We start from the raw sequence: 23,214 nt of genomic DNA on the forward strand, positions 1-23,214 counted from the left end.
TGCAAGCGCACCTCACCGTGCCAGGCCACCACTGCATCATACAGCTGCCAGGGCACCTCACCGTGTCAGGCCACCACTGCGTCCCACATATTTTAGCGCCATATATTTCATGGATATTATGGAATATAATGGATGGATATCTTAGTTATCTTTCTAGTTCACAGGTTTGCATGCATAATTTAATTTTGAAAGCCACTGAGACATCAGGTACTACTGTTGTATTTATGAAAAAGAAACAAAACAAAAAACATACTAACAACTGTGCCATCCTACTCCTTAGTTAATACATTTTATTATTCATAAACAGTTAACATTGTTAGCAAAATATTTTGAATTATATTTAACCCTATTTTTTCTTTAGTTTTGTATTTAACTTATTATATGATAGTCAGACTTAATGTATATTTGAACAATGAAAATATATTTTTACAAGATTTTACATTAAGCACTTAAAATTAATATGGTTAATAATAGTAAACTGTAACATGCTGTAACAAGATCGGTTAAACTGCGAAGAAAATGCTTTCAGAGAAAATGTTTCAGGTGTGAAGAACATAGATCTCCAATGCAATTTCAACCAAACCTGTTCCCACACACCCTGCCCCCACTACCATTAGAATATACACAAACATTTTAGCGTTTCATTCTGAGCAGAAGACCCTCACACCTGAAGAGTGCTGGCTGTGACGAATTAAACCGGTTTTACAGGTTTCAATCACAGACCATGTGACATGGGAGTCAGGAAACTAACACACAGTGCCACCGGATTTGATAACGCTATAAAAACGCTATAAAATAATGTGACTTGGCACAGAACAAGTTTACAGCACAGTACAAAAATAAATGCTGACCATGACTTTAGAAGCATAAATTGCCTTAAACTCAATTTAAACACAAGCTGTCTTTAGCCCTCTAAGCTGGTTCATACAGAAATGTAGAGATCCAGGCTCAGAACACACAGCTTCATTAGCGAATACATATGCAGGACAACTAGAGAAGATGTTTTACAGGGGATGGATTTTTAGAAACATCCCATCAGTGACATCACTGAAGTCAACTCCTAGGTACTGTAACTGTCATGTGGATAGTTTCACAAGAATCAGACAAAGGTTTAAGCATCGCTTGTTCTAGATAAAACTGCAAAAAAAAAAACAACAACCAATAATGTACTTCTTTGTGGCTCTGTTTGCCCAAATCATATATTCACAACGTGAAATCTAGAAAATAATATTACGTAACCAAAATCCGCAATATGGAAACAGAACCTGTGTAATTGTTGATAGATGATGTACTCGTAACATTTTTTCAAGACGAACTACAACATTTAAAAAATGATTTGTATGTACTTGATATCTCTAATCAATCCACGGGTCCCAGCACAAAACGAAACTAAAACGCATACCGTTTCGCGCTTCTTATTAGTTGCTCAAAAGTAATTTGACCGTATGAAATGCATAATATAAACCTAGAAACATATACGTGAGCAGTACTTAAGCACTGTAGTATCTGTGTTAAGACATACCTCTCAAATACTGTAAATCAAGTTAAAAATATCTCAAGACCGGTTCTGGTCATAATGAAACCATGTTTCGTGTATGTTTTCTTTTTCATCTTGAAATAACTCATTTCTAAATACTTTTTTCACTGTTAACATCTTGCAGCAACTCTGCGACAAAATATACACTCTGACAGTTCATCCTGCTGCCAACATTAAATAAAACAAATCTTAAGATTTCTATATTTATGTCTTTATTTAGTGGTTTCATTAGTGACAAAGGCTAAACTTTCTTGGAAAAATGTATTTTATGTGTTGCGGAAAAAACTGACTTGCTTTAACAAAATATGTTTACAAATCCTATCACCTGGCATTTTCGTAGTTAGAAATTATGGAACGCTCTGTTAAAAGCAAGGGAGTTTTTATGTCCATTGCAGTTCTTTTGCAACATGAATATAATCATACCGGTATTAATTTCTTGAGATACGCGATTCCATATTATATTCCCTTTTAATCAAATTCTAAAAGTATGCTTTTTGACTCCGGTATCTCGTTAGTTAAAGACTTCGAAGCTTACAATGTTTAGGGAGAAATGGAATACTGGTGTGTATTTTTTTCTTTAAAGTACCGAGACCAGCCATATACTGTATGTTTATGTTCCAAAATTAATATCGTTTATGGCCTTCACACGCGTTACAGTATGCTCCTCTTCTTTTTATACTCAGCTACTAAGATTTCCCATCAGTAGTAAAATTAGATATGAATATTCAATACTTAAACGGGCACAGTTAAGACATTAAATATACATATACATACTGTATACAGTACAGTTTGCATACGGTAATATGTTTATGTTACGCGATTAAAAAATAAATAAATACAAATGAAAAGTCCAGCACCAGCTGGATTCGAACACACAACCTGCCAGTTGGTAGTCACGCACCTACAGATGCAGCCATTCAAAATGCTCGGACGATACCGCATTATTTTCAGTAATGCTGTACGCAGTCTACCGGAAGTTACCGGTAAATACCGCAAGTTACCGGTAAATACCGCTAGCAAAATAATAGTATCCGGAATTTCCGCAAGGTGGAGCTAATAAAGCTCAACCTCTCATGTTTGAGCTGTAGCCATCAAAGTCTTTAACGAAGATATTAATAATAGTATTAATAATAAATGACCTTGGACAAGCTGTAAACTCAAAGTATTGCCCTGGTCCACATTCTTTTTTTCATTGACCGTCTTTGTAAAAGTAACACCACAGCATTTCGCAATCACGCATTTTTTTCCAATCATGCAAAGTACAGTAATTTTTGAGAATCGATTCACCATGCCTTACACATGCTCATAAAAGAGATTGATTTAGGAACATAAACATATTACCGTATGCAAACTGTACTGTATACAGTATGTATATGTATATTTAATGTCTTAACTGTGCCCGTTTAAGTATTGAATATTCATATCTAATTTTACCACTGAAGGGAAATCTTAGTAGCTGAGCATAAAAAGAATAGGAGCATACTGCAACGCGTGTGAAGGCCATAAACGATATTAATTTTGGAACATAAACATACAGTATATGGCTGGTCTCGGTACTTTAAAGAAAACATACACGAAACATGGTTTCATTATGACCAGAATCTGTCTTGAGATATTTTTAACTTGATTTACAGTATTTGAGAGGTATGTCTTAACACAGATACTACAGTGCTTAAGTACTACTCACGTATATGTTTCTAGGTTTATATTATGCATTTTATACGGTCAAATTACTTTTGAGCAACTAATAAGAAGCGCGAAACGGTATGCGTTTTAGTTTCGTTTCGTGCTGGGACCCGTGGATTGATTAGAGATATCAAGTACATACAAGTCATTTTTTAAATGTTGTAGTTCGTCTTGAAAAAATGTTACGAGTACATCATCTATCAACAATTACACAGGTTCTGTTTCCATATTGCGGATTTTGGTTACGTAATATTATTTTCTAGATTTCACGTTGTGAATATATGATTTGGGCAAACAGAGCCGCAAAGAAGTACATTATGGGTTGTTGTTTTTTTTTTTGCAGTTTTATCTAGAACAAGCGATGCTTAAACCTTTGTCTGATTCTTGTGAAACTATCCACACGACAGTTACAGTACCTAGGAGTTGACTTCAGTGATGTCACTGATGGGATGTTTCTAAAAATCCATCCTCTGTAAAACGTCTTCTCTAGTTGTCCTGCATATGTATTCGCTAATGAAGCTGTGTGTTCTGAGCCTGGATCTCTACATTTCTGTATGAACCAGCTTAGAGGGCTAAAGACAGCTTGTGTTTAAATTGAGTGTAAGGCAATTTATGCTTCTAAAGTCATGGTCAGCATTTTTGTACTGTGCTGTAAACTTGTTCTGTGCCAAGTCACATTATTTTATAGCGTTTTTATAGCGTTATCAAATCCGGTGGCGCTGTGTTAGTTTCCTGACTCCCATGTCACATGGTCTGTGATTGAAACCTGTAATACCGGTTTAATTCGTCACAGCCAGCACTCCGGTTGTAAAGTAGAAGCAGGCGAGATTTCCAGCGAAAAACACCTCCCCCTTCTTCAGGTGTGAGGGTCTTCTGCTCAGAATGAAACGCTAAAATGTAATGTAGGCTCTGAATGGGTTCAATTGTGATTTGGGCTTGATTAAGGTCGCTGCCTTTCATCTAAAACCCCACTTGAATCCTTCTAAACTAAAAATCAGTGTTAGTGAGTTCTAAATAAAGAGGTATCCAGGTAACAGTGAAACGGGCGGACAGTCTGGGGAGATCGCCCGTTTTCCATGTAAATAGTTCCCTGGTTCCGCACCCCTTGGTGTTTCTCTCGCTCTCTCTCGGGTCACCTGATCATTAGCTCGAAAGATTTGAGTGCTTTGTGTATATTCTAATGGTAGTGGGGGCAGGGTGTGTGGGAACAGGTTTGGTTGAAATTGCATTAGAGATCTATGTTCTTCACACCTGAAACATTTTCTCTGAAAGCATTTTCTTCGCAGTTTAACCGATCTTGTTACAGCATGTTACAGTTTACTATTATTAACCATATTAATTTATAGTGCTTAATGTAAAATCTTGTAAAAATATATTTTCATTGTTCAAATATACATTAAGTCTGACTATCATATAATAAGTTAAATACAAAACTAAAGAAAAAATAGGGTTAAATATAATTCAAAATATTTTGCTAACAATGTTAACTGTTTATGAATAATAAAATGTATTAGCTAAGGAGTAGGATGGCACAGTTGTTAGTATGTTTTTTGTTTTGTTTCTTTTTCATAAATACAACAGTAGTACCTGATGTCTCAGTGGCTTTCAAAATTAAATTATGCATGCAAACCTGTGAACTAGAAAGATAACTAAGATATCCATCCATTATATTCCATAATATCCATGAAATATATGGCGCTGAAATATGTGTGACGCAGTGGTGGCCTGACACGGTGAGGTGCCCTGGCAGCTGTATGATGCAGTGGTGGCCTGGCACGGTGAGGTGCGCTTGCAGCTATGTGACGCAGTGGTGGCCTGGCACGGTGAGGTGCGCTGGCAGCTGTGTGATGCAGTGGTGGTCGGGTATGTAGAGGTGCACTGGCAGCTGTGTGTTGTGACGCAGTGGTGGCCTGGCACGGTGAGGTGCGCTGGCAGCTGTGTGATGCAGTGGTGGCCTGGCACGGTGAGGTGCGCTGGCAGCTGGGTGATGCAGTGGTGGCCTGGCACGGTGAGGTGCGCTGGCAGCTGTGTGGTGTGACGCAGTGGTGGCCTGGTACGGTGAGGTGCGCTGGCAGCTGTGTGGTGTGACGCTGTGGTGGCCTGGCACGGTGAGGTGCGCTGGCAGCTGTGTGATGCAGTGGTGGCCGGGCACGGTGAGTTGCGCTGGCAGCTGTGTGGTTTGACGCAGCTGGTGGCATGGCACGGTGAGGTGCGCTGGCAGCTGTGTGATGCAGTGGTGGTCGGGTATGTAGAGGTGCACTGGCAGCTGTGTGGTGTGACGCTGTGGTGGCCTGGCACGGTGAGGTGCGCTGGCAGCTGTGTGGTGTGACGCTGTGGTGGCCTGGCACGGTGAGGTGCGCTGGCAGCTGTGTGATGCAGTGGTGGCCGGGCACGGTTAGGTGCGCTGGCAGGTGGGTGATGCAGTGGTGGCCTGGCACGGTGAGGTGCGCTGGCAGCTGTGTGATGAGATTAAATAAAACCTCCCTCGCACCAAACAAATTTATATTTCTAAATATCACAACATGATCGAATTTAAGTCATTTTAATAACAATGAATAGTCACCTAGGCGTTACAATATAAACATTTATATTGATTTAAATAACGTTTTGATTTAAATCGCAAATGCGGGTTTAAATATATGTGTTTTTTGATTCACAATCAGACAAATGCAACATAAATTGATATCTTTGTCTTCTAAGTATCTTAATAAACTTTCAGCATAGCTTTCTCCCCGTTTAGATTTATAGATCAAACGTGGAAAGATTAGATTGTAATCGTTTTTATTTTTTAAATACATTTTAGAAAAGTGTAATCTATACTAAAAAGCTGTACACCACCTGCTATAAAGATACATATTGTAATACTTTCGGGTTCGGATAGGACAGACACAAGAACTCAGACTTGCGGAGTTAAAGCAAGTTAAAGCCTTGATTTTATATATCACCTTTAAAAGTGGCATCTCAAAGCAAAGTAAATACCCAACACTGATTGTACCCATCTGTCATGCTAATAAAGCAGCTTGAATTGAATTGAGAGGGGGGGGGGGGTATATTTGCTTTGTGTATAAAGTACATTGTGAATGTTTTCACAGCCTTCACTTTGTCGTTTTTATGCCATTTTTTGACCACGCACGAATATTCCTATGTCCGTATCTTCGCAAGGGAATCAGTGTGAATTTTAATACTAATTTAAATGACCGGGGGCACTTTCCACCCCCTCTGCATTCTCAGAGTAGAACAGACTAACCTTCTAATGAAAGACGGTCCACCCCCCACGGACAGGAAAAGTGCCCACAGGCACTTAAACTTAATATGGTCAGTAACAGTAAACAGTAACATGGTCAGAAGGAGCACGTACAAACGAAATAACCACATGTAAGACTCTGATGCTTAAAATGTTTAGGGAGAAAGTGGAATACTGGTGTGTATTTTTTCTTTAAACTACCAATACCAGCCATATACAGTCTGTAACGTAGGGATTTCTATATGTCTTTATTTAGTGGTTACATTAGTGACAAAGGCTAAACTTTTAGCTTCAGTAACGTGAACATATCTCCCCTTTTTATAAAACGACTTGGTTGAAAACTGTTCCAGAGCCACTGTTGTTTCATCAGTGAAAAGTACATCATGAAATGCCTCTCCCTGTTCAATCCACTGGAAAAAAGAAAAGGAGCATAAAGCTTCTGATGGTCATAAACGATATTCATTTAGGAGCAGCATCAGAGGTATGTTTTTAACTGCACTGCATTGGAGAGAATACCATAGTGTGTTTTTTTTTTTTACTCCCTGGCGGAAACTGGCTTCCAGAAGAATCAGTATGGCTCAGAGATTAAATAAAACTTCACAGACATTAACGAAGAGCATAACGCGTGTACTGTATACACTGCAAGTACAACCCCCCTCTCTGCAGGAGTGCTGGCTGTGACGAATTGAACCGGTTTCACGGGTATTTTCAAAGTAGGAGGCGAGATTTCCAGCGAAAGACACCCCCCCCTCAAAAACCCAGTAAGTACAGTACTTACTAGTTAAAGGCTAGGCTCCCGACTACGGCGAAAGGAACCCTTCTTTCATTAGAAGACAATGAACATATTTTAGCCCTGAATGAATTAATAGCAAACATGGTTTACATAAAAGACATTTTTCCAAGAAAGTTTAGCCTTTGTCACTAATGAAACCACTAAATAAAGAGATAAATAGAAAAATCTTAAGATTTTTAAAATACATGACTTTGCTAAAATTTATTTGAAAATAAAAACAATTACAACCGCCAGGGGAGAGAGAGAACAGGGGAGGGATGTTTTGCATAAGGGGCGGGGCTATGGAAATTAAGTCTGTTTGGGAGTGTGTAGTTACATGTTCTGGCTGTTTGTGAATTATCGTTGTTGAGGTATTGATTTTGTGTAATGCTTTATGTTGAAAATTGAGGTGGATTTTGTTTATGATAAACAGGATAAACTGGGATGGGAGGAAGGTTTGGTTTTGCATAAGGGGCGGGATTATGATAATTGGAGGACTTTGCGAGAGTAAAATGGTTTGATTATTTGATTTTGTATTGTGGTTGTTATCTATGTTTTGGGTTGGTATTATGTTTATATGGTTGTTTTTGTTGGTTGGTTGTTATTATGGTTATTAATAATACGATCTATAGTTGAAATCTGAGCCTAAATAAAAAGAAAAAGATAGTGATTAGGTTTATGAGCAATCTAATTACTTATTTGTTTAAAACACTATATAAAATAAAGTTTATTATTAATTTGCTGGACAGAGCGGTGAACATTATTATGCATAAGACAAAGATAATGATCCTGATCAGTTTAGAAATCTGTGTACGCTGTAAGGTTTTTACTTCTTAAACTTTTAAAATACACGTTTTGAATAGAAAGAAATCCTCTTCCTGGTACAGTATGTATAGCAAACCAGCACGTCTTTTTTCTCCAATCAGAGGGGTGTCAGATGGTGTCAGCCAATCACCATTCTGAAGCCCTACCATAATCTCTGGTATAGGGAGACCTAGAATTGTGTCCGATAGTTTATGTAGATAGATGATAGATACTTTTATTGATCCCGTGAGGGAAATAAAGTAAATCATTTTCATTTTAGGAAATTATTAAACGCTCGGTTAAAAGCAAAGGAGATTGTCTGTTATAGTGGACATAAAAACAAGAGTTCGCTGACATTATATCCTGGAAGACACAGACTGGCGCCAGACCGGTAAAATGCCTGATGAACTAGGGATTGGACAGTTTCCAAGTGCTTGTACAATCGATGGAAATGTTCAAATAAATGTGCAAAAGAAATAAACAAAATAATCCTTTATTTCTTTATCATAATGGGTAGCTAATGTCCACTCTTTGCTAGTTAGTGGCTGTGTTTCTGCGTTGGGTAGCAACGGGTGACTGTTCTCAGGCGGAAGATGTAAACAGCTTAATGTTCGTGTTAAATAATTTTTTTAAATTAAAATTCATTCTATACAGCAATCGCATATTTGGGTACCGTTTCATAAAACTTTCATGCTTAAAATGTTTAGGGAGAAATGGAAGACTGGTGTGTATTTTTTCTTTAAACTACCAAGACCAGCCATACACAGTACAGTTTACATACATACAGTAATGTTTATGTTCCTAAATTAATATCGTTTATGACCTTCAGATGCGTTATGCTCCTCTTCTTTTTATGCTCAGCTACTAAAATTTCCCTTTAGTGGTAAAATCCATATAAATATTCAAAACTAAGCGGATTAAAATGTGCACAGTAAAGACATTAAATGATTAAATCTTTGCACTACCAACCAATGCACCACGAGTGCCCCTGTCGGTCATTTTGGCCAGCCAATCACTTGCCCTGCGGTGCCCTCCGGTGCCCCGCGGTGGCTTGTGGGTAGGTTACTGTACCGCGGGTTTTTACCGCGCATTTTGAATGGCTGCATCTGTAGACCAGTAGGCTACAAGACAGCTCACATGAACAGGTAGCCGAAACAGCCCTACACAGCCCCGTCGCAGTACACGGATATAATCATACCGTTATTAAATTCTTGAGATACGCGATTCCATATTATATTCCCTTTTAATCAAATTCTAAAAGTATGCTTGTTGACTCCGGTATCACTTTAGTTAAAGACTTCGAAGCTTACAATGTTTAGGGAGAAATGGAATACCGGTGTGTATTTTTCCAAGTATACAGCTTGTCCAAAGTCATCCATTATTAATACTATTAGTAATATCTTCAGTAAAGGCTTTGATGCATAAATATTTCTGATAAAGGTAGGTTGTGTACTTTTGTCCAACTGAGCAATCTTGCTTTCATAAAATATACCAACATTTTAATGACTGATGATTAACATGCTGTAATACACAGTTCAAAATTAAAGGCTCAAATGCTGTAAATGAGAGGTTAAGCTCCCCCTGGCGGTTTTACAAGGCGACGCCGGATAGTTTCCGGCAGAGCGTCAAATGATACGTGACACCACGTGATTCCGCGTGACACCGCGACACGCCCACCGGGGTATGCCGCGAAATACCTAACCCATTTTGAATGGCTGCATCTGTACACTGGGATGGTATTCACTGCAGTATACAGGCAGATATTCATGTCAGATTCTGTCTGCACTTCCTCTCAGAGGTTGCTTTTAATGTAGGGTCATCCCCCTGATGTGTCTCTCTTTCCTGGCCTGCTGGGACCTGTTATAGTCTCATACCTTAGGGGAACTGTCTTAGGCTTAAACTGAGGGGAAAACTCTGTCAGGCTATGCACTGATCTCAGCTGTCTGCTAATGCACAGCCTGTCCTGGGAAGCCTGTACAGATCACTCTAAAGTTGGAAAGGGGAAACATGCACACCATCACTGTTGTCCATTAATTTGTGTTTGTTTCGGATCCTAAAGGGTCTATCTATTTCTTCCGTGCTGAGAGTCTTAAGGTGATGTGTGTGTATGCTGTTTATTGCTTCATATTATTGTTACTTCTGTTATTTTATATGTTGTTATAAACATAAGATCACTTTATTAGCCATATACAATTTTTTGCATTAGGAATTCATCTTTTCACATACCCCAGCTTACTGTACATGAGACACAGACAGAAGCTGGGGGTCAGAGTATAATGTCAGCCATTGTATAGCACCCCCAGGTGCAGTTGGGGCCTTGCTCAGGGGCTCAACAGAGTAGGATTCTTCTGCCTGCCGTGGGATTTGAACCAGCAACCTTCTAGTCATAGGCACAGATCCTTAGCACAGTGCCACCACTCCGACTCATACAGGATAACATATATACAGTATTTATACATTGATAAAGTTAAAACACAGGTCAGTTTTTTAATTCAAATTGTTTATTTTCTTCAAAAGGGAATGCTGTTTTTCTCAACATATCTACAAAAAACAATAAAAAGTTTCCAGTTCACTTACTCCAGTGTTGGACATTTACATTTGAGATTAATAAACCATTTGAAGAAAAACAACAACAACAACCATACAGTATAACTAACTAAAAATAACTATAAGAGGACGACATAATAATAAAATATAATAATAAATGTGAAGCAATTTTTATTGTAGTTAAAAGTGAAACTCTCCCTTCCTGACAGTTTCTTCTCATCTTTCTTCTTCCTTCTGGAATCTAAAATTTGAAGCAGATGTTATTTTCATCATCCTCATCCATGGACACTCTGAGATGGATCATGACATGATGTTGAACTGTATATTACTGCTGAGCTAGGGGTTGGAGTGAAGACTTGGAAAGAAAGATGTGGATGAGCTGTGCAGATTTTCAGTTGTGCTCCTGTCTTTTTGTCTGCAGGATGTCATGGTGTAAACTAACAGAGAGATGTTGTGAAGATCTGGCCTCTGTTCTTCAGTCTCAACACTCCAGTATGACAGTGCTGGATCTGAGTCACAATAACCTGGGGGATTCAGGAGTGAAACTGCTGTCTGCAGCTCTGAGGAATCCCACTGTAAATTAACAACACTGTGGTAAGTGAACATTGGTGATTTCTTTGTTTTTATTGTTTTATGTAGATATTCTGAGACACACAACATTCAATTTTCACATGCATCAACACCTAGGAAGTACAAAACAAAAAAGTTCTTGTCTCTGGCTTCTTTGTTAATATCTCACTACCAAGAGACTTGACATGCAATCTTTCCCATTTGACCAAATTATTTACACATACAGTATGTATATGTTGTTGATAATTCTGTGGGTAATATTCTCCATGGGATTTAATTAATAGAGTCCTTCTTCATTTGAACACAAGGTCTGTCCAGCTTTAACAAATTTCTAGTGATTTTATTTCATGGCTGCAGTCCTGACAGTTCTAAAGTAGCTTTTTTTATTTAAGTACAGTATCTTTCCCCATTTTATTTTCATGCCAAATATGTTTATGATGTTCCTGGCCGTTCTTCCAACAGTTTGTACCTCCAAATTGATCATATTTAGCTTGCAATCAGTGTTTCTTCCAATATTGAATATGACCTTTCTACTCATTTTCTCTCCATGAATGTCAATTGGTGGATTTATACAGATTTGTATGGTTTTAGATTCTTCAATTACTGTGGAAGTGGCAACCTCCTTCTCATTTGCATCTTACTCTTAACTTACATATTCCTCCTTTGATTTCTGATATTGTTCATAAATTTGAAAGGATGTAGCTGTGGAAGTAAATTAGGTTTGCAAAATTTATTAATGTGTTAGTCTCTCATTTTGAAGTCTCATTTACTTCTTCCCAGCTTTGAATTTCCCCAGTGATTTCTCCTCTCTCTCTGTGCTTGGCCTTACCTGTTTGACCACATCTTGGACTGATTCCTGTGCTTTGAACCCTGCATGTTAAACGACTCTCCTTCAGACTCTCTCTGGTGCTTTAATCAGTTCCTCTCAGCTCAACCCCTACCTTTTATCACGTCTCTAGTTTTACTTTCTCCTGCCTTCCCTGCTTGCTTCCAGCAGAGCCTGCGCCTGGATTCCTTCTCCAGATTACTGCTTCCATCCGATCATTACAGGAGATATCACACTGGGGCCCTAAGTTCAATTCCAGACCTGGGGTGCTATCTGTGTGGAGTTTGTATGTTCTCCCCAGGTTTGTCTGGTGTTCCAGTTTCCTCCCACAGTCCACAAACATGCTGGCAGGTTATTAGACTTTTGGGAAAGCTGGCACTGGTGTGAGTGTGTGTCCTTTGATAGACTGGCAGCCTGTCCAGGGTTCAATCCTGCCTTGTGTCCAGTGCTTCCTGGAACAGGCTCTGGGTAACTGTGACCCTAAATTGGATAATTGTTTTGTATTGAAAGTGATGTTGATGGTTTTCAAATGCTACACAAATGCTTTCTGAATTTTCTGAAAATATTAACTCATAATTGATTTATTCCAAGCTGAAAAGAGATGCGGTTTCACAGCCGAAATGTTGTATTTTTCTCTCCTCTCTTTTCTGCCTGGAATAAACCTATTTCTTGTTCCTTTGCAGACTAGGCATGCTGACGTAGCTACCCACCTGAACTAGTATTAACTCATCCCTGTAATGTTAGATATAGTCAAATTTCAGGGCAAACGTCAGTCTAGATTTATTTGGGAGGGAAGAAAACCTCAGGTAAAACCTCCCCCACTTGAACTCTCCCAAATCTACAGTCTTACTTCTGTGCAGCTCAGCTTAAAGCTCCAACAATCTGAGTGACAGCTCCCCAGCAAAATGATGAAGAGGGATTTGTCTCACTTAAAACTTATGTTTTACACCTAATATAACTCAAAGCATTTTCAAAATAAATACATTCTGCAATTTAAATACAAAAATCACATACAAAAATGTATTATGAAAAACAACTAAAGAAAAGAATAGTTGTTTTGAGTGGTCAAGAGTAATAGCCTGTCTTTAAACCATATAAAATAGACATTTTAGAAATGGTCATTGAGGGGCATAAACAAAGGTCTTGAACAAGACAGAAATCCTGGAAGTACCTTCATTCTTGCTGTCTTAATTCTTCCTAAGAATGAGACAGGCAGCAGTTTCCATCTATCGAAGTCTTGCTTCAGCTGGTTTTCTAGAACTTCTTAATTACATGTTAATATGTTTTCTAGGTTTCAGAGTATTTAAATTGCTAAACATATTATTTTATCCAAATTTAATTTCAAGTTGAATTTTTTTTTTATCTTCAGGGATAGCATTGCTTTAGAATTTGCGACTTTAATTTGTATCCTGAAATGGTGCTGTAGTCTGTGATTACATTTGTGAGAACAGGAAGAACTGTTGAATTTCTGCTGTATATAATAACATCATCTAATAACAAGAGCCTGATTGTGTGATCCTCCTGCTACAGATGCAGCCATTCAAAGTGCGCGGTACAGACACGTACCAGAGGTAATTGGCTACGGCGTCGTGCATCGTGACGCGCGATGACGCAAAATACCGCGGTGCGTGATTGGTTGACTGACAGGGGCACTCGTGGTCCGTTGGTCTGTCGTAGAAAGACTTACTGTAAACGTCTTTACTGTGCCCGTTGTAGATATTGAATTTTACCACTGAAGAATAGGAGCATACTGTAACGCGTGTGAAGGCCATAAACGATATTAATTTTGGAACATAAACAAACAGAATATAGCTGGTCTTGGTACTTTAAAGAAAAAAATACACACCAGTATTCCATTTCTCCCTAAACATTGTAAGCTTCGAAGTCTTTAACTAACGTGATACCGGAGTCAACAAGCATACTTTTAGAATTTGATTAAAAGGGAATATAATATGGAATCGCGTATCTCAAGAATTTAATAACGGTATGATTATATCCGTGTACTGCGACAGGGCTGTGTAGGGCTGTTTCGCCTGCCTGTTCATGCGAGCTGTCTTGTAGCCTACTGGTCTAGGTGCGTGACTTACAGTATTTGAGAGGTATGTCTTAACACCGATTTTTTAAACATATATTTTTGTGGTAGGAGGGTGCAAAACATCAGTATTTACTGCTATTAATTACTGTATGATTTATAGTTGAAATCTGAGCCTAGATATAAAGTTAAAATCTCGACAAAGCAATGTAGGAAATACAGAGAAAATAAATCCTTTCTGACATCTAAAATCAGTTTCAATCAAGGTCTCTAAAACAAACAAGAAAAAGAGGATTTTCGGAGGGCAATTACGCTGTGTTTATATAGAATAAGTGATTTATGAGCAATCTAATTTCTTGTTCATTTAAAACAGTGAAATGTCAGCTGCAAAAGATCGCACCAGAAACAGCACTCTCTCTGCCTGTCATAGACGTTCAGGAAAGGCTGAATGAAGTCATGTCAAGTACAATAATTTGGTGATCAATAATAACAGTTGTAGGACAGTATATAAGGAGGATAAGGATTTTGAAGTTGACTGGACTTGAAAACAGGTGTAATGCATCCCTGATAGGATTCTTGCTGTCATATTCTGAACATATTGAAGATTGCTCAGTGTGGATTTAATTTCCCCAGTGAACAGGATGTGCATTTATTAATTCTAGAAAAAAAGCCTTTCTTGATTTCTCTAGTTCTTAGTTTCTCTAGTTCCCTTTAAAATAAACTATTATTCCACAATGCAGACTATTACATGGCCAGTATTTACACATGATATTTGTGATTTAAAGAAATTAACACAAGCAGCTTTTGGAGATTTAATTGTTGGCTGAGTTATTGCAGGATAAAAGACTAGGATAAAAGAAAGCTGAGGAATACACTTATAACAAGAACACTTCCTAATGGGGTTACTTACTTTTGATGAAGATGATGAAGTTAACAGACTATATGTTTACATAGATACTGAAATAAGGATTGTATTTTAGATTATGTGTAGTTGCTGGCATTGAACTGTGTGTTGGATGCACATGAATTGAAGGAATGGGCAAACATAGCTGATGCGGATCCACAGAGCCAGCATATTAAGATGTTTATAATTAGAGGCAATTTGTTTAAATAACTAGGTATGGATACTGATGTGCAAGAGAGGTGGAAAGGCTGTTTCCTTAAGCCAGCACTATAAAATATGTTATTCTCAGTGAGATGCTGCCATTTCATAGTGGGTTTCTAACACTGTGTATAGTTCCATCCACACAGTGCCTTTACTTCCATTTCTAATCTCTTTATCCAGTACAGAGGATTTGGAGCCTATCCCAGTAAGCAACGGACACAAGGCAGAATACACCCTGGACATAGCGCCAGTCCATCACAGGACAGACAGACACAAACACACACACACCAGGGCCAGTTTTCCCATAAACCAATTAACTTACCAGTATGTTTTGGAGTGCGAGAGGGAGTCATATCACACATATGGAGAAAAACCATGTAACCCAGAGAGAACATGTAAACCCCACACACACAGGATGGCAGGAATTGAACCTAGGACCCCAGTGCTGCAAGATAGCAATGCTAACCACTTTGCCACCATCATAAATGGATGTATATCTTAGTTATCTTTCTAGTTCACAGGTTTGCATGCATAATTTAATTTTGAAAGCCACTGAGACATCAGGTACTACTGTTGTATTTATGAAAAAGAAACAAAACAAAAAACATACTAACAACTGTGCCATCCTACTCCTTAGTTAATACATTTTATTATTCATAAACAGTTAACATTGTTAGCAAAATATTTTGAATTATATTTAACCCTATTTTTTCTTTAGTTTTGTATTTAAGTTATTATATGATAGTCAGACTTAATGTATATTTGAACAATGAAAATATATTTTTACAAGATTTTACATTAAGCACTTAAAATTAATATGGTTAATAATAGTAAACTGTAACATGCTGTAACAAGATCGGTAAAACTGCGAAGAAAATGCTTTCAAAGAAAATGTTTCAGGTGTGAAGAACATAGATCTCCAATGCAATTTCAACCAAACCTGTTCCCACACACCCTGCCCCCACTACCATTAGAATATACACAAAGCACTCAAATCTTTCGAGCTAATGATCAGGTGACCCGAGAGAGAGCGAGAGAAACACCAAGGGGTGCGGAACCAGGGAACTATTTACATGGAAAACGGGCGATCTCCCCAGACTGTCTGCCCGTTTCACTGTTACCTGGATACCTCTTTATTTAGAACTCACTAACACTGGTTTTTAGTTTAGAAGGATTCAAGTAGGGTTTTAGATGAAAGGCAGCGACCTTAATCAAGCCCAAATCATAATTGAACCCATTCAGAGCCTACATTACATTTTAGCGTTTCATTCTGAGCAGAAGACCCTCACACCTGAAGAGTGCTGGCTGTGACGAATTAAACCCGGTTTTACAGGTTTCAATCACAGACCATGTGACATGGGAGTCAGGAAACTAACACACAGCGCCACCAGATTTGATAACTCTATAAAAACGCTATAAAATAATGTGACTTGGCACAGAACAAGTTTACAGCACAGTACAATAATAAATGCTGACCATGACTTTAGAAGCATAAATTGCCTTAAACTCAATTTAAACACAAGCTGTCTTTAGCCCTCTAAGCTGGTTCATACAGAAATGTAGAGATCCAGGCTCAGAACACACAGCTTCATTAGCGAATACATATGCAGGACAACTAGAGAAGATGTTTTACAGGGGATGGATTTTTAGAAACATCCCATCAGTGACATCACTGAAGTCAACTCCTAGGTACTGTAATTGTCGTGTGGATAGTTTCACAAGAATCAGACAAAGGTTTAAGCATCGCTTGTTCTAGATAAAACTGCAAAAAAAAAACAACAACCAATAATGTACTTCTTTGCGGCTCTGTTTGCCCAAATCATATATTCACAACGTGAAATCTAGAAAATAATATTACGTAACCAAAATCCGCAATATGGAAACAGAACCTGTGTAATTGTTGATAGATGATGTACTCGTAACATTTTTTCAAGACGAACTACAACATTTAAAAAATGATTTGTATGTACTTGATATCTCTAATCAATCCACGGGTCCCAGCACAAAACGAAACTAAAACGCATACCGTTTCGCGCTTCTTTATTAGTTGCTCAAAAGTAATTTGACCGTATGAAATGCATAATATAAACCTAGAAACATATACGTGAGCAGTACTTAAGCACTGTAGTATCGGTGTTAAGACATACCTCTCAAATACTGTAAATCAAGTTAAAAATATCTCAAGACCGATTCTGGTCATAATGAAACCATGTTTCGTGTATGTTTTCTTTAAAGTACCGAGACCAGCCATATACTGTATGTTTATGTTCCAAAATTAATATCGTTTATGGCCTTCACACGCGTTGCAGTATGCTCCTATTCTTTTTATACTCAGCTACTAAGATTTCCCTTCAGTGGTAAAATTAGATATGAATATTCAATACTTAAACGGGCACAGTTAAGACATTAAATATACATATACATACTGTATACAGTACAGTTTGCATACGGTAATATGTTTATGTTACGCGATTAAAAAATAAATAAAAATGAAAAGTCCAGCACCAGCTGGATTCAAACACACAACCTGCCAGTTGGTAGTCATGCACCTAGACCAGTAGGCTACAAGACAGCTCGCATGAACAGGCATGTGCTAAAGAAATTATACTTTGAGTATACAGCTTGTCCAAAGTCATCCATTATTAATACTATTAGTAATATCTTCAGTAAAGGCTTTGATGCATAAATATTTCTGATAAAGGTAGGTTGTGTACTTTTGTCCAACTGAGCAATCTTGCTTTATACCAACATTTATACCAAAATACCAAATATACCAACATTTTAATGACTGATGATTAACATGCTGTAATACACAGTTCAAAATTAAAGGCTCAAATGCTGTACATGAGAGGTTAAGCTCCCCCTGGCGGTTTTACAAGGCGACGCCGGATAGTTAGTCACGTGACACACGTGAACTGCGTGATACCGCGACACGCCCACCGGGGTATGCCGCGAAATACCTCACCCATTTTGAGTGGCTGCATCTGTATATCTCCTCCCTCTATATCCTTCTGTTGTCTTATACTCTGAGAGAATAAATCATTGGTGACAAGCATCTCCTCCTCTCATTCCCTGTATAAATACAAAAGTCTGTTATACCCTGTCAAATTATTTGTCGGGATCCAGACTTTTTTTCATTTCAGTTTTCAGTTTTTGTGTTTAAAGATACAGTTTAGTCTAGCCCAATAAGACCTCCAACGAAATAGTCAATTTCTCCCTGGAATGATGTCCTCTCAAACATTTTATAATATCTCAGGAATTACAAATGTAATTATTGTCACGCCCTCTGCAGCCAGAGGGCGCTCCTACTCTGTCATGTCCCTAGTTTCCTGCTTTGCTGTCCTTCTGGTTTCCCTCTTTCCTTGGGCTAGATATTTCCAGGTCACTTATTCTGCCTCGCTCGGCATTGACGTTCGGATGTTCTGAGACCCGCCTAGCACCAGGTCGCCCCACGTCCGCTACCTGAGAGAATAGGTTTCTATACGGCACTCCAGAACTCTTTGCACTGACGAGCCCAGGCTAACTCCCCGTTCTGCTGCCTCGCATAAGGTCTTTTTCGCTCTCCTGCCTCTCCACGGTTTGTCCCTTCCGACATCCGTGACAATTATACAGTAGAAGTGTACAGTATACAGTAGAGTCCTTAAATTTCTTATATGTCTTACTGTGTCTTCTCACCAGACAGAAACATCTAGGACAAACAAAGAAACATATTTTGTTTTCAATTTTCCAAGATCAGTTTTTCAGGTTGTGGCCCTGTCAGCCAGCTGAAAATGCTTGTAGACATTGCCCCATGTGCACTAGTTTGGATTAAACATTGAGACTTTTGTTACGCACCAAGATAGTCTAGGGGTATATGGAGTGTGACATTAAGGGAATTTCAGGTGTGCAGGGAGAAATCTTTGGTGTGGGAAAAAGATAGTTGTAATGAATTATAATAGGTACACAGGAGTGAAATATGTGCAATTTGAATAGGTGACTGGTATTGGAGAAGAGGAAATATGAGTTGTGCCAAAGGAACGTAAATAACAAACAAAATGGAGCTGGGTAATAAAATGAGGGGAAGCTGACCTAACTACAAAACCCGAAACACTCGGTCTTTGGCGTCGTCTAACGCCCTACCCAACTCCACCAACTACCCAAACCATACAAGATATTATTTTAAATATATTAAAAATCTTAAAAGCTATAATAGCTATTGTAATTACTATATAATCCTCTAGGGAGTAATAGAGGAGTTTTAATTGTTTTTTTGCACTGCCAGCTTATTAGCAGAGTGAGTTGTTAATAATAGATGACCCCTGGTTGCTAAGTAAACAATCCAATTGCTGAGGGTTTTTTTCTCTCCTGAATCGTGATAACAGAGACATTGACATCTCCTAGGGCTCTGAATGGTCAATAATGAATGAATGACAGCAGTTGGAACCAGACCCCCCTTTTTTCAGACTTTTCAGAAAAGTGGTCAGCCAAACAAATTTACTCTTTCAGTTTTCATTGACCCAGTGGTTTAGCAGGTAAAAATGCAGCCATTCAAAAGGCATGGTAAAACCCCATACTGCGGCAAATAATCTGCGGCACGTGATTGGCTGGCCAAAATGACTGACAGGGGCACTCGTGGTGCATTGGTTGGTAGTGAAAAGATTTAATCATTTAATTTCTTTACTGTGCACATAATAATCCACTTAATATTGAATATTTATATGGAATTTTACAACTAAAGGGAAATTTTAGTAGCCGAGCATAAAAAGAGGAGCATAACGCTTCTGAGGGTCCTAAATGATATTAATTTAGGAACATAAACATTATGTAAACTGTACTGTATATGGCTTGTATTGGTAGTTTAAAGAAAAAATACACACCAGTATTCCATTTCTCCCTAAACATTTTAAGCATCAAAGTCTTACATATGGTTATTTGTACGTGCTCCTTCTGACCATATTACATTTTTTTCTGTAATACATACAGCCACCAGTAAGTGTGTAAGAGCTGGCTTACCAGAGCGGTGACGTCCTCCCTTGTGAATAGCGTGTGAACACACGTGTGAAACGCGTGTACAGTCTGGGGAGATCGCCCATTTTCATGTAAATAGTTCCCTGGTTTCGCACCCCTGTATTTTGCTCTCTCTCTTTTCAATTCAAGGTGCTTTATTAGCATGACTGATGGGTACAATCAGTGTTGCCAAAGCAAATGAAAGTAATGATATTTACATTAAACAAAACAAAAAATAGAAGTAAAATAAAATCTACAGACATATTACAGACATTTACAACAAAGACATATTATAAAATATTGACATATACTGTAGGTGGCTGGAGTATTACTGGGAGACAGGCTCACTGTTCCTCAGGCTGTGACAGGAGATCACATGCTGGGCTGCCAGTTCCACTGAGTTCCCTCCTCTCTCTCCCAGTAGGATTGGGACCTGTTGTGATTCTGGCAGGTGGGAACTCTGGGATTAGATTTCTGAATTTCAGGAAGAATGTTTCTCTAATCCCAGAGTATCTGTCACAGTGCAGTAGGAAGTGCACCTCTGTCTCTATTTCTCCCCGCTGACAGTGGGAGCACAGCCTGTCCTCTCTGGGCAGCCAGGTCTGCCTGCATGTGTCTATGGCCAGGCTGTGGTCACTGAGCCTGTACTTCGTCAGGGTCTGTTTCTGTTTGTTGTTTCTTATTTTGGTCAAATATTCAGCTAGTGTGTATTGTCTGTTTAGGGTTCTGTAGCATTCCAGTTTATGTGTGTTTGTGTGTGTGTCCCAGTGTGTGAGATATTGCTGTTTGATCTGTGCTGTGATGTGGTTGAGTCTCGTGCTCTAGCAGTGCTGTCTTGAGGCTTGTTAGTGTCGGTGTGGCTCAGGTCAGTGAGCCTTAGGACCAGCTGGCTCAGGGGGCTCTGTTTTGGGCTCAGCTCTTGACTCAGCAGGGCTTTGTGTGGTAGGAATTTTGGTCGCTGTTTTTTAGGTGTAGCCAATACTTTAATATTCTTATCAATAGATGTTTATCAATAGTGGGTACTGCCCTAATTCGGCCCTGCACCCGTTGTTAGGTGTTTTTCTCTGCACACGGAGGATGTTTCTACAGATCTCCATGTGATAGTTTCTGTGGGGTGTTTGTCCCATTGAGTGTAATCCTGGTCTGTGAGGGGACCCCACACTTCACTGCCGTATAGGGCAATGGGTTGGATTACACTTTCAAATATTTGGAGCCAGATTCTTGTTGGTGGGTTGATGTTGAAGAGCCTCCTTCTTATTGCATAGAAAGCCCTGAGTGCCTTCTCTCTCAGTGCCTTCACTGCCAGGTCAAAACTCCCAGAAGAGCTGATGGTGAGACCGAGATATGTGTAGCTGGATGTGTGCTCCAATGTGTTGTTGTTAAGTATGAATTTGTACCTGTTTCCCTGAGGTCTGGCTTTCTTCTGGAAATCCATAACTCTGGTCTTATCCAGATTGACTGTCAGTGCCCAGGTCTGACAGTACTGCTCCAGCAGTGCCAGGTTCTGCTGCAGCCCCTTTTCTCTCTCTCTCACTCGCTCTCTCTGGCGCTCGCTCTCTCTCTCTCTCGGCTGGCGCGCGGGAGTGCTGTCTGGCTGGTTGTGCCGAAAAGAAATAAAACGCCATTTTTCACTCCACAAAATCTGAGTCTCTGTGTCCGACCTCGCTGAACCCGAATTCACTACATTATTAATAATGTCTTCTGTGTCGCATTAACATTGGAATGTTCCTTTTTTACAAGTTTAAAAGGGGGTGATACACAAGTGTCTCCTCTTTAACTCTTCTGTTTACAGAGAAATTTCACCAGAGCCTCACAACATTGTCCAATAATACTCTTCTTGTGTCTAATTTTTAGTTTAGCAGGATTTAAGCTACAGTATATGAATATAATTATATTGTTATTAATTTCTTTAGATACACGATTCCGTAATATATTCCCTATTAATCAAATTCTAAAAATGTCACTATAGTGTCCAGAATATTTGCTATTTAGGTTTTCAATGAAGCCTTTCAATGGCTTGAGGCGCCTGTTAAATTGCCCCACTGGATACATTGTTTGTAAAGAAACCGGTTTTACAACTCTTTCTCCCCCTCTTCATTTTCAAAGTAGAATAGGAGAACCTTCCAATGAAAGACATCCCCCTTCCCCCCACGGACAGGCTGCCAAATGATTTATTAGAAAAAGAGATTCACAACACAAAGCTGTGTCGGTCGTCTGTGTAAAAAAATCAGTTTGAACATCATGGGTGTTTTTAATAAGCTGAAGCAACTCTGTGACAAAATATACACTTAGCTCGACCAGACAGTTCATCCTGCTGTCAACATTGAATGAAATAATCTTTAGACTTCTAGGTTTATGTCTTTATTTAGGAATTTTATTAGTGACGAAGGCTTAACTTTCTTGGAAAAATGTATTTTATGTGTGGCAAAAAACTGACTTACCTAAACAAAATATATTTACAAATCCTTTCAACTGCTCCATTTCTAAACTTTTTGCTCATGTGCATTTTTGTATTTTTTACACCTCAAGCACTTTAACATCCTTAATTTTAAGGATTTAATTTAAGTAAAACTATCACTTTTCACACAAAAGTATATAAACGTACAGTAATATGGTCAGAAGGAGCATGTAAAAATTTAAACGAAATAACCATATATTAGACTTTGATGCTTAAAATGTTTAGGGAGAAATGGAATACCGGTGTGTATTTTTTCTTTAAACTACCAATACCAGCCATATACAGTACCGTTTACATAATATGTTTATGTTCCTAAATCAATATAGTTTATGAGCATGTGAAAGGCATGGTGAATTGGTGATTCTCAAAACTTACTTTGTATGATTGGAAACAAATATGTGATTTGATCATCGAAATGCTGTGGTGTTACTTTTTGTCAATGAAAAAATAAAGTCTTCTCGTTTACAAATATGGTTACAAAGGAAGTGGACCAGAGTTATACTTTGAGTTTACAGGTTGTCCAAGGTCATTCATTATTAATACTATTAGTAATATCTTCGTAAAGACTTTGATGCATAAAATATTTCTGCATAATTAAAATATTTATGATAAAGGTGGTAGGTTGTGTACTTTTGTCCAACTGAGCA

General features: G+C 38.5%; 2 protein-coding genes across 2 annotated transcripts in view; one reads left to right on the forward strand and one right to left on the reverse strand.

Annotated features, from left to right (window-relative positions):
• LOC148646745 (NACHT, LRR and PYD domains-containing protein 3-like) overlaps positions 1-23,214 on the reverse strand; it is a 2,700,574-nt gene that overhangs the window by 1,842,873 nt on the left and 834,487 nt on the right. The window lies entirely within an intron of this gene.
• LOC148646773 (NACHT, LRR and PYD domains-containing protein 3-like) overlaps positions 11,018-23,214 on the forward strand; it is a 305,400-nt gene continuing 293,203 nt past the window's right edge. Inside the window, exon 1 of the mRNA XM_088608570.1 lies at positions 11,018-11,184. The gene's annotated coding sequence lies outside the window, so the exon portion shown is untranslated. The remainder of the gene's footprint in view (positions 11,185-23,214) is intronic.

This window comes from Lepisosteus platostomus, chromosome 16 (genome assembly GCF_059453375.1).
Source record: "Lepisosteus platostomus isolate fLepPlt1 chromosome 16, fLepPlt1.hap1, whole genome shotgun sequence".
Taxonomy (NCBI): Eukaryota; Metazoa; Chordata; class Actinopteri; order Semionotiformes; family Lepisosteidae; genus Lepisosteus; species Lepisosteus platostomus.